Genomic DNA, 18,298 nt, shown 5'->3' on the forward strand with positions numbered 1-18,298 from the left:
CAGTGTGCAGAGAGCTTCATGGAATGGGTTTCCATGGCCGAGCAGCTACATCCAAGCCATACATCACCAAGTGCAATGCAAAGCATCGGATGCAGTGGTGTAAAGCACGCCGCCACTGGACTCTAGAGTGGAGATGCGTTCTCTGGAGTGACGAATCGCGCTTCTCCATCTGGCAATCTGATGGACGAGTCTGGGTTTGGCGGTTGCCAGGAGAATGGTACTTGTCTGACTGCATTGTGCCAAGTGTAAAGTTTGGTGGAGGGGGGATTATGGTGTGGGGTTGTTTTTCAGGAGCTGGGCTTGGCCCCTTAGTTCCAGTGAAAGGAACTCTGAATGCTTCAGCATACCAAGACATTTTGGACAATTCCATGCTCCCAACTTTGTGGGAACAGTTTGGAGCTGGCCCCTTCCTCTTCCAACATGACTGTGCACCAGTGCACAAAGCAAGGTCCATAAAGACACGGAGGACAGAGTCTGGTGTGGATGAACTTGACTGGCCTGCACAGAGTCCTGACCTCAACCCAATAGAACACCTTTGGGATGAATTAGAGCGGAGACTGAGAGCCAGGCCTTCTCGTCCAACATCAGTGTGTGACCTCAGAAATGCGCTTCTGGAAGAATGGTCAAAAATTCCCATAAACACACTCCTAAACCTTGTGGACAGCCTTCCCAGAAGAGTTGAAGCTGTTATAGCTGCAAAGGGTGGACCGACGTCATATTGAACCCTATGGATTAGGAATGGGATGTCACTTAAGTTCATATACGAGTCAAGGCAGGTGAGCGAATACTTTTGGCAATATAGTGTATGTAGTTGAAAAACACACACACACACAATCCCCCTCAGTCACTTAAGGGGGAATTCCTCCATATTCTCCAGGCTCTGACTATCACAAGAATATCAAAGCCACAGTTCTGCATTTGAACCCGAAGATTACAGTTTTTAATGCGACTTTTTTTGGAAGGGAAATGGTGGGGGCGCTTTCGTTTTACAGCAAACAGAAGGATGCTTTTGTGTTATTCAATGAAAGAATTAATTAAAGTTCTTCTTACAATTAAATCAAAGGCAAAAATCTCATTTCTACATTAGTTTGCTTGCATGTCAGCTTAGGACCAAACTAAATGTTTATATTTATGTTTGTATATACAGTTTATATGTTTTCCCAAATTTCTAAATGATCTAAATGAATTCCCATTACATACCATTAATAACCATAAATTCTCGTAAATTCCCATAAATTCCTGTTAAGTTTCCAACTTGGAAGATTTCCTAAATACCCGAGATGAATTTACTGCAAATTTTCCGCCCCTTTGCAACCATATATATATAATTCAAACTCTACAGCTTCTTTTCTCGTGGTTTATGAGGTGTAAAGCTGAATTTATTTATCAAAATCTTTAAAAAAAATTAAGATTATTTTATATATTGCATGTTATAAATCTGTGCAAAAATAAATTATAAAACATAATATTAAATAAACAAAACAAATCAGCCAGGCATTATAATCGTGAGTCGTTCAAAGAGCCGACTCTTTCACCAACGACACAACATTACGGCACACCTGCATGCATAAGGTAATACAGTGGCGAGTAAAAAAGACCTTAATATTTGTGTTCATTTGATCATTTCGTTGTTATTTGCATATTTAGACATTAATCCAATAAGTAGCCTATTAAATTACCTGTTGTAGGAAGAAAATAACAATAGATTTATTAATTTAATGTTGTGAACTATGTGTGTAATGCCTACTTATTATTATAATATTGCTGATTTATGTAATTACACATTTGGTCCATTCTACACATAATACATATTATTGATAAAATTAGCGATCTCTTCAGTATCTTAGTCCACTACGAAGTGAACAGGTAAGTAATATCATACCAGGTAACTGAAAGTGAAAGGGAATCGGTTGGAAAACATACGTCGAGCTAAAATCTCTCTCTCTCTTTTTACAGAAGAATATAACTACAACACAATTAAAGATGCCGAGAGGAGTGAAAACAGACAATTCTCACTTTCAATAAAAAGGACAAAATAAAGGTAGGTACTTTAGTGTTCAGTGAAAGTGGTAAGTGGTATTTCTTGCTAGCTCATTAACCTTTTAAGCGACGTTAAATGAACAGAATCAGCTGTTTAAGGCCCATTAAAGTTGAACACGATTATAAACAACTTTTCAATATTGTTCAATATTCCTTGCTTATGATTGGTTCCTTACTCACCTTTAAAATAGCTCATACCTACTCTTATATAAAATACCTACCTTATAAAATTTGAATTTATATGTGTGTACCAAATAATTTCTTGTCATAAAAGAGCAGAAGATGGCAGAACCTTCATCAACACAACCAAGAAAAGCCAGAAGGAAAAGCATGGACACACCAGATAATTGTAAGTAATAAAAATCATTCATGAACAGTGGTGGCTGGTCAATAGGGGCGCTAGGGCACCGCCCCCTTAAAGTTAGCCAGATTAGACTGCTACTTTAACACGTTAACCATAATTATATATTTTAATAACAAAATAAAATAATTTAGTCTTACCATTCCTGTTATACATATTATCATTTGTTGAAAATAAAAACAAAACAAAACTGTATTTCGCTCGCGTGTGTGTTTGTGTGCGCGGGGCGCCGGACAAATGAGTGCGTATGTGGTTACGTATACTTTTGAAAACCATGTGACTTGAGGCTGAGCTTCGATTGGCTTGCTTCAAATTGTCTTTGGGGGAACTCTGCGCCCCGGAACCGCCCACTTTTGTTGTTAGCGAATCAATATGTTTTTAATATATTTGGCCTCATATGATTGGATCATTCTCAATGAGTCTCATTACCGCTCAACAGATGCGGTCAGTTAATGGACAGGTACTGATTAATGTGGAAGCAAGCGAAATATCTTGAGATTAGAGAAAATTCGGTTATATCTTTACAAAAATAGTCTTTCACAAAGCCTTCGGATGAAGAAAAGAAAAGAATCAAGGAGCTTGGAGCAGATCAACCCAATGTGCATATTCAGCAGTAGTCAAGTGATTAGGCAACTTTCCAGTATGTGTGTTTTTAATGATTACCTTAATTGTTTCATTAAAGGGCGCTGGTGGCTCAGTGGTAGGTTTCTCACCTACCATGCAGAAGGCCCGGGTTCGTGTCCCAGCGAGTGCCCCCCACCCAAGCCACTAGATGCAGTGCCGGTCCCAAGCCCGGATAAAATGGGAGGGTTGCATCAGGAAGGGCACCCGGCGTAAAACCTGTGCCAAGTTGTTGTGCGGACCTGTTTGTCCGCTGTGGTGACCCCTCATGCACGTGGGGAGCAGCCGAAAGATCAACAACCTTCGTTGTTTCTTTACTGATAATAAGCCCACATTGAACTCAAATATACTGATTTATAGTAGATTTATTGCATGCTTTAATAGTTCACTGACTTGGAAATGTATCCAGTTAAACCAGTCAATTAAGTATACAGTGGAGCTTTTCACACTGTGAAGGAAAACTGCAATAATCTAGAAATAGATTTCTAGGCCAAAAAAATATGTTTAAATACAGAGTGAGTGCTGTGTGTGTGTGTAGTTCAGTACAGAAAAAGTCTGAGACTGCTCATCAAACTAAGTATATAACTTGAACAGAAACATGCTCCAATGTTTTTCTTCAAACCCAGTTCAGTTAGACAGTGTGTGTGTGTATAATTTTCGATTTAATGCATTTCCTAAAATTATATATTTCCTATATAATCTCTGGAATCTAGTTTTCCATGACTCCAGCACTCTCCTGTCTGAAGAGCAGCTGCTGTGTTCGATCTGTCTGGGTGTGTTCATTGATCCAGTCACCACTCCATGTGGACACAACTTCTGTAAGAGCTGCCTTACACAGTGCTGGGAGAAGAGTCAACACTGTCAATGTCCATTATGTAAAGAGAAATTAACCAAGAGACCTGAACTGAAGATTAATATAACACTGAGAGAGGTTGCAGATCACTTCAAGAAGAAAAGTGGTGCTGACAAACCTGAGGTTCTTTGTGATGCCTGCACTGGAGAGAAGCTGAAGGCCATGAAATCCTGTCTGGATTGTTGTGCTAGTTTGTGTAAAACTCATTTGGAATTTCATAATAATATGCCCAAACATAAGAAACACAAACTAATAAACCCTGTGGAGAACCTGGAGGACTACGTATGCCAGAAACACGAGAGCTCTGGAGCTGTTCTGTAGAGATGATCAGATGTGTGTGTGTCAGTTCTGCACTGAGACAGACCACAAGAATCACAACACTGTTCCTATAGAGGAGGAGAGTGGAGAGAGGAAGGTGAGAAAGACTGATTAACATCAACTTTTTATTACAATTTAATAAGCATAAAGTCAATTATGTGTCTTCTGCTTTGTCTTCAGACTCAGCTTGGAAAAACACAGACGGATGTGCAGCAGATGATTCAGGACCGGCTGAAGAAGATAAAAGAGATCAAACACTCAGTAGACCAAAGCAAAGTGTGTACAATAAAAAAAGTTGTTATTGTTACATACAGTTGTGCTCATAAGTTTACATACCCTGGCAGAATGTATGATTTCTTGGCCATTTTTCGGAGAATATAAATGATAACACAAAAACTTTTCTTTCACTCATGGTTAGTGTTTGGCTGAAGCCATTTATTATCAGTCAAATGTGTTTACTCTTTTTAAATCATAATGACAACAGAAACTACCCAAATGACCCTGATCAAAAGTTTACATACCCCAGTTCTTAATACTGTGTATTGCCCCCTTTAACATCAATGACAGCTTGAAGTCTTTTGTGGTAGTTGTGGATGAGGCTCTTTATCTTCTCAGATGGTAAAGCTGCCCATTCTTCTTGGCAAAAAGCCTCCAGTTCCTGTAAATTCTTGGGCTGTCTTGCATGAACTGCACGTTTGAGATCCCCATGTCCCCAAAGTGGCTCAATGATACTGAGGTCAGGAGACTGAGATGGCCACTCCAGAACCTTCAATTTATTCTTCTGTAGCCAATGACAGGTCGACTTGGCCTTGTGTTTTGGATCATTGTCATGTTGGAATGTCCAAGTACGTCCCATGCACTGCTTCCGGGCTGATGAGTGCAAATTTTCCTCCAGTATTTTTTGATAACATACTGCATTCATCTTGCCATCAATTTTGACCAAATTTCCTGTGCCTTTGTAGCTCACACATCCCCAAAAGATCAGCAATCCACCTCTGTGTTTCACAGTAGGAATGGTGTACCTTTCATCATAGGCCTTGTTGACTCCTCTCCAAATGTAGCGTTTATGGCTGTGGCCAAAAAGTTCAATTTTGGTGTCATCACTCCAAATGACTTTGTGCCAGAGGTTTGAGGCTTGTCTCTGTGCTGTTTGGTAATGTAATGTAGTACTGGCTTACTTCTGGCAACTCGACCATGCAGCCCATCTTTCTGCAAGTGCCTCCTTATTGTGCATCTTGAAACAGCCACACCACATGTTTTCAGAGAGTCCTGTATTTCACCTGAAGTTATTTGTGGGTTTTTCTTTGCATCCCGAACAATTTTCCTGGCAGCTGTGGCTGAAATTTTAGTTGGTTTACCTGACCATGGTTTGATTTCAACAGAACCCCTCATTTTCCATTACTTTATTAGAGTTTAAACACTGCTGATTGGCATTCTCAATTCCTTGGATATCTTTTTATGTCCCTTTCCTGTTTTATACAGTTCAACTACCCTTAACTTCCCACAGGCCAAAATCACCAGGGTATGTAAACTTGATCAGGGTCATTTGGGTAGTTTCTGTTGTCATTATGATTTAAAAAGAGTAAACACAATTGTTTGACAATAAATGGCTTCAGCCAACCACTAACCATGAGTGAAAGAAAAGTTTTTGTGTTATCATTCATATTCTCTGAAAAATAGCCAAGAAATCAGAAATTCTGCCAGGGTATGTAAACTTATGAGCACAACTTTATCTGCATATTGTGCTGTTCACTGTATTCTGAAAAATTAACAAACTGCAGTAAACATTAGTTCACTATTCAGTGTTATCTGATGAAAGTGAAAATGTGTTCCTCCTTTAGAGAAGCACAGAGAAAGAGAAAGCAGACAGTGTTGAAGTCTTCACTGCTCTGATTCGCTCCATTGAGAGAAGTCAGGCTGAGCTGCTCGAGGTGATGGAGGAGAAGCAGAAAGCAGCAGAGAGGCAGGCTGAAGGACTCATTAAAGAGCTGGAACAGGAAATCACTGTGCTAAAGAGGAGAGACACTGAGCTGGAGCAGCTCTCACACACTGAGGAGCATCTCCACCTCCTACAGGTCAGTGTTCCTCTCTCTGCTCACTGGCAATGCAGAACATTACAGAACAACACTCAGCATGCTGAGGGATTTCTCCTCTCTCCTGCTCTACTGTAGATTTACTCCTCCATGTGCAGCCCTCCACACACCAAGAACTGGACTGAGATCAGTATTAACACTGATCTGAGTGTGGACACTGTGAGGACAGCTCTGTCTCAGCTTCAGCAAACTCTGAATGAGAAACTCTCTAAAACACTCGACAAGTTAATGGAAACAGGTGAGAAATGTTTTTGTATTTTATATTTGAGAAATAAGTCACTAATAATGGACTGATTTATATAATAATTTTGTTATATTTCAAGAAGAAATAACAATAACTGATCTGAAATCTAACAAAAGTGATATTTTGTTATAATTATTTTTCACAGAACTGAAAAGGATTCAGCAGTATGCAGGTACAGTGAGGTTTCTGATTTCTTCTTATATTAAAATGTACATATCAGCAGTACACTACTGCATTATAACACGTATTTACATCTGTGGATCTCTCCAGATAAAAGGAAGTTCTAAAGTGTCTCTTATTATCACAAAGGTTTGCATTAATAACTGATTCCGTAAATACAATGATGTGCATGGAGTGTGTCAATGCATTGTGTACACGTGGTGAAAACGATGCTGTATCCCCAAAAGCCCGAACCCAATCATCAAAAACAGAGACTTAATCAAAGTTCTGCATACATAGTGAAACGAACATCTTAAAAGAAATCATCCTGTAGCTCTATGAACTCGTTTTAGAGCATTTACATGAAGTTGGTTTATGTGCATGTAACCTTATAAAACTATTCCATTAGTTTACATTACCACTGAACTGTAAGTCAGTGTAAGCAACCTTGAAGTGAAGTGCCTTCAGTTCCTATCAGCACTTGCCACTGAAGTAAATCATAGTGAAGTGTAAATGATAAATGTAAATCTATAAGCACAAAATGAAGTATTTTGGATAAAGGATAAAGTAAACACATGGCAGATCTTTTTTATCTTGGAAGCTGCTGGAGATTCGACAGCGTTAGAAATAAAGCTACGATGCTGCCAAAGTAAAAGCGCTGAATGAATCTATCCTGCTGCATGAAGATGCAGGACGAGTGTGCTGTAGACATTTCTTATTAGTGCAGCTGGTGTTTCCTAGTAAAATACTCTTTAATATTTCCCATTGCACATGCATATGAATGCCATAAAAATACTATTATTTCATCACATAAAGTCCAATACAATTTCAGGTCTCTGTTTTCAAAATTAATATCACCGTCAATATCAAAGATGTTCCCTTTTTTGTGAAAACAGTCCTTTTCAGTCTTGCTGAGGTCATCAAGGTATGTGAAAGGGGAACAATTTACTGATAAATAACAGAATCCATGTGAATAAATAAAATCTGACAATAATAAGTCTAGTCAGGAAACCCATTGTGTTAAATCAAATTACTCAATTCCACCATTTATATATAAAATATATAAAATATTACAAAATAATAGTAATAGTTCAATATTGACTTTTTTTTAAACGTTCACACAAAATTAGCTTATTCAGCTGGTTTGGTTTATGGTAATTCAATTCAGTTCAATCAATATAACACCTAACAACTACCATGTAGAACCTAGGTGCTGAACAAAGTGCAAATGTGCAAATTATAGTAATATAATTAGAGATAACATAAAAGTACAAAATAAAAAAGAAAACATTAAAAAGCAGGAGACGAGACTAAGCAGACCCTCTACTACAAAACAAAGGCTTTGGTGAATAAATATGTCTTAATAAATATGTGAATAAATATGTCGTTCATTTAAATAGATTGGGGTCATACCTGACAGAGATTTAAAAACAAATATCAAGATTTTATATTGAATTCTGTAAGGTACCGTGAGACAGTGGAGAGAAGAAAGGACCAGGGTGATGTGTGCATCCTTATTGGTATCGGTTAAAAGCCATGCTGCAGTGTTCTGAACCAGCTGTAGGCGATGAAGAGAGGACTGGATAATGCCTAAATAAAGAGTGTTACAGTAATTCAATTTGGAACTTATAAAAGCATGAATGGCTTTTTCTATGTCTTTCATCAAAATAAAAGGTTTCACCTTTGATCATAAACAGAGTTGAAAGAAGCTTGTTTTGACAACTGAGGTTACTTGCTTCGCAAAATGCAAATTGTTACGACACCTAGGTTGCGAACCTCATTTTTAAAATCAAGACCCCTAAGGTTTAGATTAGGCTGCTCCTGCGAACCAAATAATATGCATTCACACTTATTCTCATTAATACTTAGAAAATTACTAGCCAGCCAATGTTTAATGTCGAATAAACAGCTGGACAAGGACTGGAGCGCACGAAGTGAATCTGGTTTTAAAAGAACATAAAATTGGATGTCATCGGCATAGAAGTTAAATGAAATATAACTTCATATTTCCTGATGATATTACCCAGAGATAGCATATACACTATATTGCCAAAAGTATTCACTCACCTGCCTTGACTCGCATATGAACTTAAGTGACATCCCATTCCTAATCCATAGGGTTCAATATGATGTCGGTCCACCCTTTGCAGCTATAACAGCTTCAACTCTTCTGGGAAGGCTGTCCGCAAGGTTTAGGAGTGTGTTCATGGGAATTTTTGACCATTCTTCCAGAAGCACATTTGTGAGGTCACACACCGATGTTGGACGAGAAGGCCTGGCTCTCAGTCTCCGCTCTAATTCATCCCAAAGGTGTTCTATCGGGTTGAGGTCAGGACTTTGTGCAGGCCAGTCAAGTTCATCCACACCAGACTCTGTCCTCCGTGTCTTTATGGACCTTGCTTTGTGCACTGGTGCACAGTCATGTTGGAAGAGGAAGGGGCCAGCTCCAAACTGTTCCCACAAAGTTGGGAGCATGGAATTGTCCAAAATGTCTTGGTATGCTGAAGCATTCAGAGTTCCTTTCACTGGAACTAAGGGGCCCAGCTCCTGAAAAACAACCCCACACCATAATCCCCTCCTCCACCAAACTTTACACTTGGCACAATGCAGTCAGACAAGTACCATTCTCCTGGCAACTGCCAAACCCAGACTCGTCCATCGGATTGCCAGATGGAGAAGCGTGATTCGTCACTCCAGAGAACGCGTCTCCACTGCTCTAGAGTCCAGTGGCGGCATGCTTTACACCACTGCATCCGACGCTTTGCATTGCACTTGGTGATGTATGGCTTGGATGCAGCTGCTCGGCCATGGAAACCCATTCCATGAAGCTCTCTGCGCACTGTTCTTGAGCTAATCTGAAGGCCACATGAATTTTGGAGGTCTGTAGCGATTGACTCTGCAGAAAGTTGGCGACCTCTTCACACTATGTGCCTCAGCATCCACTGACCCCGCTCGGTCAGTTTACGTGGCCTACCACTTCGTGGCTGAGTTACTGTCGTTCCCAAACACTTCCACGTTCTTATAATACAGCTGACAGTTGACTGTGGAATATTTAGGAGCGAGGAAATTTCACGACTGGATTTGTTGCACAGGTGGCATCCTATCACAGTTCCACGCTGGAATTCACTGAGCTCCTGAGAGCGACCCATTCTTTCACAAATGTTTGTAAAAACAGTCTGCATGCCTAGGTGCTTGATTTTATACACCTGTGGCCATGGAAGTGATTGGAACACCTGATTCTGATTATTTGGATGGGTGAGCGAATACTTTTGGCAATATAGTGTATTAAAGAAGCATTTTCTCTGTAGCTCAGAATTTCTGTTTGAAGGCTTACTAAACAAAGAGACAATAAAATCCAGAATAAAAGAAATTCCCATGTCTGATAGAAGTGTTCAGCAAAGTATTGAAGAAATGGCATAAAAATGTTAGCTCTCAGCTAAGAGCTGGGTTTCAAGACCAGAGCGTGGACATGAATGACATAATGCACACTGTTTTGGACATGTTTGACGCATGGAGAGCTTTTGTTGGCAAGCTTGCAATATTCTGAAGCAATGTTGCCACTTTCCACTATTGCAAGCATGTAAGGGAGACTTAAAGTGACTGCATATAACCCCCAGATAATAGAGCTCAGCAAAGACAAGCAGGGTCAGAGATCACACTGACTGGTATGCATCTGTTTATTTGTATAGTACACATAGCTTTGCATTAGTAATCGATTACGTAAATACGTCACTGTTTGTGGAGTGTGTCAGTGCATCATGATGTTTAAGCGTGGTGAAAACAATGCTGTATCCCCAAAAGCCCGAACATCAAAAGTTTTTTAAACAGAGACTTAATCAAATGGTCCTGTGCACATAGTGAAACGAACATCTTAAATGAAAGCATCCTGTAGCTCCCTGAACTCAAAAATGTCAAGACAGCAGTGTAAGTATTTATTAAACTAAGTTTTGTCTAAAAGAAGCTTGGTGTCAGTGTATGGGAGTAGTGCTGATTTAAACCGAAGACTTTAAGCCTATGCTTTGCCAGACTAGCCTACGCTAACGGCTAGTCTGGCAACGCCAGTTTTCAGAGCATTTACAAGAATTTGGTTTATGTGCGTATTTCCTTATAAAACTGTTCCAATAGTTTACATTACCAGTAAACTGTAAATCGGTGTAAGCAACCTTCTATAGATAAATATCTGAACTACATTTACTAATAATATAACAGGAGTAGCTCTTCACCACCTTCATTTTGTCAGTGTAGCTCTCAGAGGAAAAATGTTGGAGACTCCTGATCTACGGTAATTAATAGCAGAATGTAGTAAACAATACCTTTCCTAAATAGGCTTACACTGGAATAATCTTAACTTTTGTGATAAATAGTGTTGTTCTCTTTGTTAATAGATTTCACGGTAAAAATTTCTGACAGAAATGAAGCTGCTGTATATAATAATTATATATAATTCATAGATTTCCTAAAATTCATGCATCCTAACATGATTGTCAAGGATATGAGGCTGCTTTCTGTTGTGGAGGGTCAGGGCTTTCATGACATAATTAACACATTTCACACTTACACACTTCCCTCCAGGATATTTTTTTATGTTGTAACATTTTTATTTGTAAAATAAATAAATAAATAAATAAATATATGAATAAAAAAGTACACTTAAATAAAAGGTTGAAACATTTATGGTATAAGTTATGTTATTCTTTACTGGAGAGTTCACAGCCAGAAAGTAATCGATAGACCAATCAAAAAAATCATCGTTAGAGTAATCGATTAATAGAAGAAATAATTTACAGATGAATTGATTAGAAAATAATCATTAGTTGCAGCTTTAGTTTGCATATCTCTGATGTGGACGTTTTCATGATGATGGCAGCATTCTTATATAGTCCTGTATTTGTTTTTGATATTCTTCAGAATCCCTTTTTGATCCTATACAATGAGATATTTATGCAAATCTGGTTTATTGATTTTAAATGAGATTAATCAGTAGCAAAGGCAAAATTGGAACTATTCTAATAAAATAGTTTAATAGATCATGGTGCAAAAATGAGTAAACAGCAATGAATGTGTTTGGAGAAAACATAATATAAAATTGTAATGAACAGGAATTCACCAGTGGATGAGTCTAATCAATCATCAAACAGGTGACCACAGGATAAGTGACAATTAAGAGATATTTAAGAGAAAAAATCCACTCCCATATACTGTTGACAAAATGACACTAAATGCTCAGATGGTTTATTTTTTATTTCTGACTCTCATTTAATTTGTTTCTGAAGGAGGCCATAAAATTATTAAATTTATTTGAGCTTGTTGTAGGGTGTAATCATTTTTGCACCTTACGTGAATTAAATTTTTTTATTTTTCTTATTCTAAAGATGTCAGTTGGCCACGCTTTAATGCTAATAAAAATAAATGTTTAATAAAAATATTTTGAAAAATACAGTAAATTGGTCTCATATTCACTGAGAAATGGATTGAAATCTTCCGTTTCAAAGGGGGTGTACTCATTTATTCTGAGCACTGTATATGGCTGGAATAATATTCTAGGTTTGTTGAAAATGTTTTTTTATGTGGTATCAAAATTAAACTTAATGTTGATATGGTGCACTTATTAACAAGAACATTTCAAACTGCACTTCATGTCAAAAAGCATCAAGTTTGTCCACAAATGCTTTTCTCTATTGTTCTGTGACTCTTTCTTTGTAATTCCTGAAAAACAAAAATTACAAACACAAATATATCTGTAAGGATGCAACGGAGGCAGGCTTAGCAGAATCCATAATGCAGATCTTTATTAAACAAGACGGCAGGCTAGAATCAGTATCGATGTGGCAGTGCAAAAGGGTCAAAACTGGGAAATCAAACACTAGAGTAAACCGAAACAAAGCCGAGAAACGAGAGACGTAGAAAACAGGGACAGGCAAGGATGATACACGAAAATAGCAATCAGAGGCAAATAGCAAGGCTTGGTATGTAAACTGCAAGAGAGAACAATACTTCGCAGCTAACAACAGACAGCGTGCTGCTTATATAGCCGTGATGGTGATGATGCCCTCTGGTGTTCTGGCTCTGCATATGATGTTACAGAACCCCCTCCTCTAGGAACACCTCCAGGTGTTCGACGACGCGGTCGGTTCGGGAAGTTCAGGTGGAATTCTTCCGTGAGAGAGGGGTCGAGAATGTCCTGAGCATTGACCCAGCAGCGTTCTTCCGGGCCGTACCCCTCCCAATCCACCAGATATTGAAGGCGTCCACCTCGACGAAGAGAGTCAAGAATCGTGAGTTCCTGATAAGCTAGAGAACCATCAATGTCCAACGGAGGGGGTAGTTCGGTGATAGTGGGGCTGAAGGTCTGAGGTTCATGAAAGGGCTTCAGTAAAGAGACATGGAAGGTGGGAGAAATGCGGTATGTGGGGGGAAGCTCGAGGTGGAAAGAAACAGGGTTCACTTGGTGTAGGATTCGGAACGGGCCAACAACTTGGGGCTCAGCTTATGACACGGGAGCTTCAGTCTTAAATTTTTTTGTAGAGAGCCATACTTTCTGCCCCACTTGGTAAGCAGGATGAGGGCGCCGACGACGGTTAGAGTGAATTTCCTGTTGTCGGATCGCCCTTTGGAGGCGCACATGAGCTCTCTCCCATACCTCTTGGCTACGTCTGGACCAGTCCTCGACCGTGGGCACATCTGAGGGTTCCCCGGACCAAGGGGAGAGGGGAGGTTGGTAACCCAGCACACACTGGAAAGGAGTTAAGCCGGTGGAGGTGTGGCGCAATGAGTTTTGGGCATACTCAGCCCAAGGGAGAAACTCACTCCAGCGGTGCTGTTCGCGGCTACAGTAAGTTCTTAGAAATCTTCCAATCTCTTGATTAAGTCTCTCTGCTTGTCCATTAGTCTGAGGATGATACCCAGAGCTGAGGCTGATACTGATTCCTAGACGTTTACAAAACTCCGACCACACACGGGAGGTGAACTGTGGGCCGCAATCAGAAACAGTGTCCTCTGGTAGGCCATAGTGACAAAAAACTTCCTGAAAGATTGCGGTAGCAGTTTCCATGGCGGTAGGTAGACCCTTCATGGGGATTAGCTTACATGACTTGGAAAACCTGTCAATTACTATCATGACTGTAGTGAAGCCTTGCAAGACAGGGAGGTCGGTGAGGAAGTCCACTGCTATGTGAGACCATGGTCGATGAGGAATGGGCAGTGGCTCTAGGAGTCCTTCGGGTAGCTGACGACTGGTTCGGGACTGAGCGCAAGTCGAGCATGAACGGACAAATTCCTCTGCATCGTGGTTGAGGGATGGCCACCAGAATCGTTGTCACACCAGCTGAATGGTTCTATGGATGCCTGGATGTCCGGAACTCGGGCTCTCACGGATCCACTGTAAAACTCGCTGGCGGAGACTCGAGGGCACGTATACTTTGGTAGGAGGAATGGTAGGGGGAGGAGTTTCGGTAGACTGCGCTTGTTCGATGTCTCTCATTAGGTCCCATTGCACGGGGGCTATTCGGACGGATGGTGGGAGGATAGTTTCAGGACTGGCAGGTTGTTCTAGGGTCTCATGGATTCTGGATAGAGCATCGGCTTTCCCGTTCTTAGAGCCTGGGCGATATGAAACTGAAAACTGGAATCTAGTGAAGAATAGCGCCCACCTAGCCTGGCGGCAGTTGAGGCGTTTAGCATCTCGGAGATAAGCCAAGTTTCTTGGACACTGGCTGGCATTGGGAGAGCACGGCACCTATTCCACTACTTGATGCGTCCACCTCCACTACAAACGGTAGCTCAGGGTTAGGGTGGCAGAGTATCGGAGCGGAATAGAAGTTCACTTTTAGTCTCCGAAACGCAGTCCGGGCTTGATCCGTCCATGTCAATTTCTTGGGTTTGCCTTTCAACAGAGAAGTTAACGGGGCTTGCAATAGTACTATAATTTCGGATGAACCTCCTGTAGAAGTTTGCAAATCCGAGAAAGTGTCATTAACCTTTGATAGACGTGGGTTCTGGCCAAGATGTTATGGCGGATACTTTCTTCTGATCCATTTCTACTCCCTTGGGCGAGATTAAGTACCCTAGGAAAGCAACGGAAGAACAGTGAAACTCACACTTTTCTAGTTTGACATATAGGCTGTGGTCCGTGAGGCATTGAAGGACAGCACAAACATGAGAGATGTGTTGTTCATAGTTGGTGGAGTAAATAAGAATGTCGTCAATATATGCAATGACGAATTTATTTAACATATCTCGGAATACTTCATTAATGAGTGATTGGAAGACGGCTGGGGCGTTCGTAAGTCCATAAGGCATGACCATGTACTCATGGTGTCCATGTGTTGTGTGAAACGCTGTCTTCCATTCGTCGCCCTCTCTGATCCGGATAAGATTATATGAGCTGCGCAGGTCAAGCTTAGTGAAGATCTTGGCTCCTCATAACTGTTCGAGTGTGGCGGGCACAAGAGGAAGTGGATAGGCATACGGAACTGTGATAGCATTCAGGCCTCTGTAATCAATGCAGGGTCGAAGACCTCCGTCCTTTTTTTCCACAAAGAAGAATCCTGCAGCAGCTGGTGACGTAGAGGGACGAATGTATCCAGCCGCTAAGGCTTCTTCGATATATTCCTCCATAGCTTGTTTTTTGGGGAGAGATAAAGGATAAATGCGATTTTTTGGAGGTGTGGTGTTAGGAAGGAGGTCAATAGCACAATCCCAGGGTTGATGCATGGGTAACTCGGCGGCCTTCTCTTTACTAAAGACCTCTTGGAAATCCTGGTATTCTTTTGGGAGGATGATTTGGAGAGATGCCGTTGGGCTTTCGATGGAGGTGGAGAGGCAGGGACGGATCATCTTATCGGAAAAACAGTTCTCGATGCAAAAGGGAGACCACTTTCTTAGTTCTCCATCCTTCCATGAGATATCTGGTTTATGAAGTTGGAGCCAGGGAAGGCCTAGGACGACGGGGTTAGATGGGGAGGTAAAGACAAAGAAGCTTAGTTTTTCCTCGATGAAATAATCCAATCTGAACTTCTATGACAGATGTGTGATGAGTTAGTAGGCCCTTCCCAATAGGTTGATCGTCAATGGCGGTGACTCTTAGCGGTGGGATACATGGGATGGTAATGAGTCCGAGTTCTCGTACTAGATTGCGGTCAATCAGATTTACTGCAGCTCCAGAATCAATCAGCGCTGTGACGAGAAAGCGAGAATCCTTATGCAAGAAGCTAACTGGCAGAGAAACTTTAGAAACCAGTCTCACGACCTCTACCTGGGAGGTGGTAGGCTTTTCAGGGCACTGGAAGATCCGTTGACCTGGTTGTCCGTAGTAGAAAACGCAGCTGCTGCTGGAAACGGCGTTCGCGCTCCCCCTCTGAGACACGAGAAATCCCCAGTTGCATCGGCTCAGCGGCTTCCTCTCTCTGGCAGTGGTATTCCATAGAGCGGCGCGGTGTGGAGCGAGTAGTGGAAGTCTGTGTACGATGCTGGCAGCGCAGGTTGTCAAGGCGAATAGCAGTGGATATATACTGGGAGAGTGTTGCAGTAATGTCCCTGCACGCCATTTCAGCTTTCAATTCTCTGGAAAGTCCTTCCCGAAACACTGCTATTAATTCTGTCTCATTCCAGCCTGACTAAGCAGCAAGCGTGCGAAACTCAATAGCGTAATTAGCAGCAGTAGCAGTTCCCTGGCGTAATTCCAATAACTGTACGGAAATGTCTTTACCTCCTGCCGGATATTCGAACACTTCCTTGATTAGGTTCGCAAAGTAATCCGCCGAGATTTTGACTTGGGGATCCGAATCCCACACTGCTGACGCCCAATCCAGTGCTTTACCCGTTAGAAGAGACAGCATGAATGCGCATCTTATGGTTTCGCTGCCGTAGGCTTCCGGTTGTAAAGTGAAAAAGTTGTCCACTTGACGCAGGAAACCCCGGCATCGATCGGCGGTACCATCAAACTTCTCTGACAGCGCAAACCGTGGTAATTCTCTGTGCGGAGGTGGCACGGGAGCTGAGGCCGTGGTCGGCGCTTGTTGTTGTAGCAGCCGCACGTTGGTGGCTTCTAACTCCGCAACCTGGTCCTGGTAGCACCGGATCATGTGCCCTTGGCGAACGAAGGTCGCACTAAGATCCGCTGGATTTTCCGCAGGCGAAGTATTCTGTAAGGATGCACCGGAGGCAGGCTTAGCAGAATCCATAATGCAGATCTTTATTAAACAAGACGGCAGGCTAGAATCAGTATCGATGTGGCAGTGCAAAAGGGTCAAAACCGGGAAATCAAACACTAGAGTAAACCGAAACAAAGCCGAGAAACGAGAGACGTAGAAAACAGGGACAGGCAAGGATCATACACGAAAATAGCAATCAGCGGCAAATAGCAAGGCTTGATATGTAAACTGCAAGAGAGAACAATACTTCGCAGCTAACAACAGACAGCGTGCTGCTTATATAGCCGAGCAAGAACAAAGCCATAGCCAGAAAGTCAATATTCATGTGATGGTGCCCTCTGGTGTTCTGGCTCTGCATATGACGTTACAATATCACTAAGAATGAAAATATTTTATTTTGCTCATCTTTGTCTGACTCCTACCCTAAACTGTACAAGTTTTTTTAAGCAATATCTTCAAAAATATTTCATTATTTAATTTTCTACAAATCCTCTTATAAATCCTAATGAATATGATTCACTGGATGATGATTTAATATTTTTACCTGCATACTCATATCACACACTGTGTGTTTCTCTCAGTGGATGTGACTCTGGATCCTGATACAGCCAGTCCATATCTCATCCTGTCTGCTGATGGAAAACAAGTGACAAATGGAGACACACGACAGAATGTCCCTGATACACCACAGAGGTTTAATACATGTGTTATGGTTCTGGGAAAGCAGAGTTTCTCCTCAGGGAGATTTTATTATGAGGTGCAGGTCAGAGGGAAAACTAAATGGGATGTTGGAGTGGCTACAGAGTCCATTAACAGGAAGGTACACATTACACTGAGACCTCAGAATGGATTCTGGACTGTGTGGCTGAGGAATGAGAATCAGTACATTGCTTTTGCTGGTCCCCCTGCCCCCCTCACACCGAGAGAGAAGGTGGAGAAGGTGGGGGTGTTTGTGGATTATGAGGAGGGTCTGGTCTCCTTTTATGACGTGAAGTCCAGATCTCATATCTACTCTTTCACTGGTCAGTCTTTCACTGAGAAACTCTATCCATACTTCAGTCCTTGTTTAAATGAAGGCGGTAAAAATTCAGCACCACTGATCATTTCTCCTGTATTTAAGACTAGATGATTTTAGACTCACATAAATTGGTAAGTTTAAAAAGGGATTTTTACAGAACAGATTTTTACATATTCTGCAGAATATTTCAAAAACAACAAAATGACAATGTAATATAATATTAAATAATTAAAAATGTTTAAATAGCAAAAACAAACCCTGAAATTTTCTTTTTAAAGATGAACACCTGCATTGATGTGACAATATATAAATTGTGACATGATAAAAATTTTACAATACATACTTACAATACATACAAATCTCTCAGATCTATACATAGCATTTTATACTCAATTTACATTTTGATTAATGACTAATATCAAAATCAATATGCAAAATCA

The 18,298-nt window shown here is 40.9% G+C and overlaps 1 pseudogene; it reads left to right on the plus strand.

Moving 5' to 3' along the window:
• Positions 1-2,322: 2,322 nt before the first annotated feature.
• Positions 2,323-17,969, plus strand: LOC131356251 (zinc-binding protein A33-like; annotated as a pseudogene).
• Positions 17,970-18,298: the final 329 nt, after the last annotated feature.

Source organism: Hemibagrus wyckioides, linkage group LG07, assembly GCF_019097595.1.
Source record: "Hemibagrus wyckioides isolate EC202008001 linkage group LG07, SWU_Hwy_1.0, whole genome shotgun sequence".
Classification (NCBI taxonomy): domain Eukaryota; kingdom Metazoa; phylum Chordata; class Actinopteri; order Siluriformes; family Bagridae; genus Hemibagrus; species Hemibagrus wyckioides.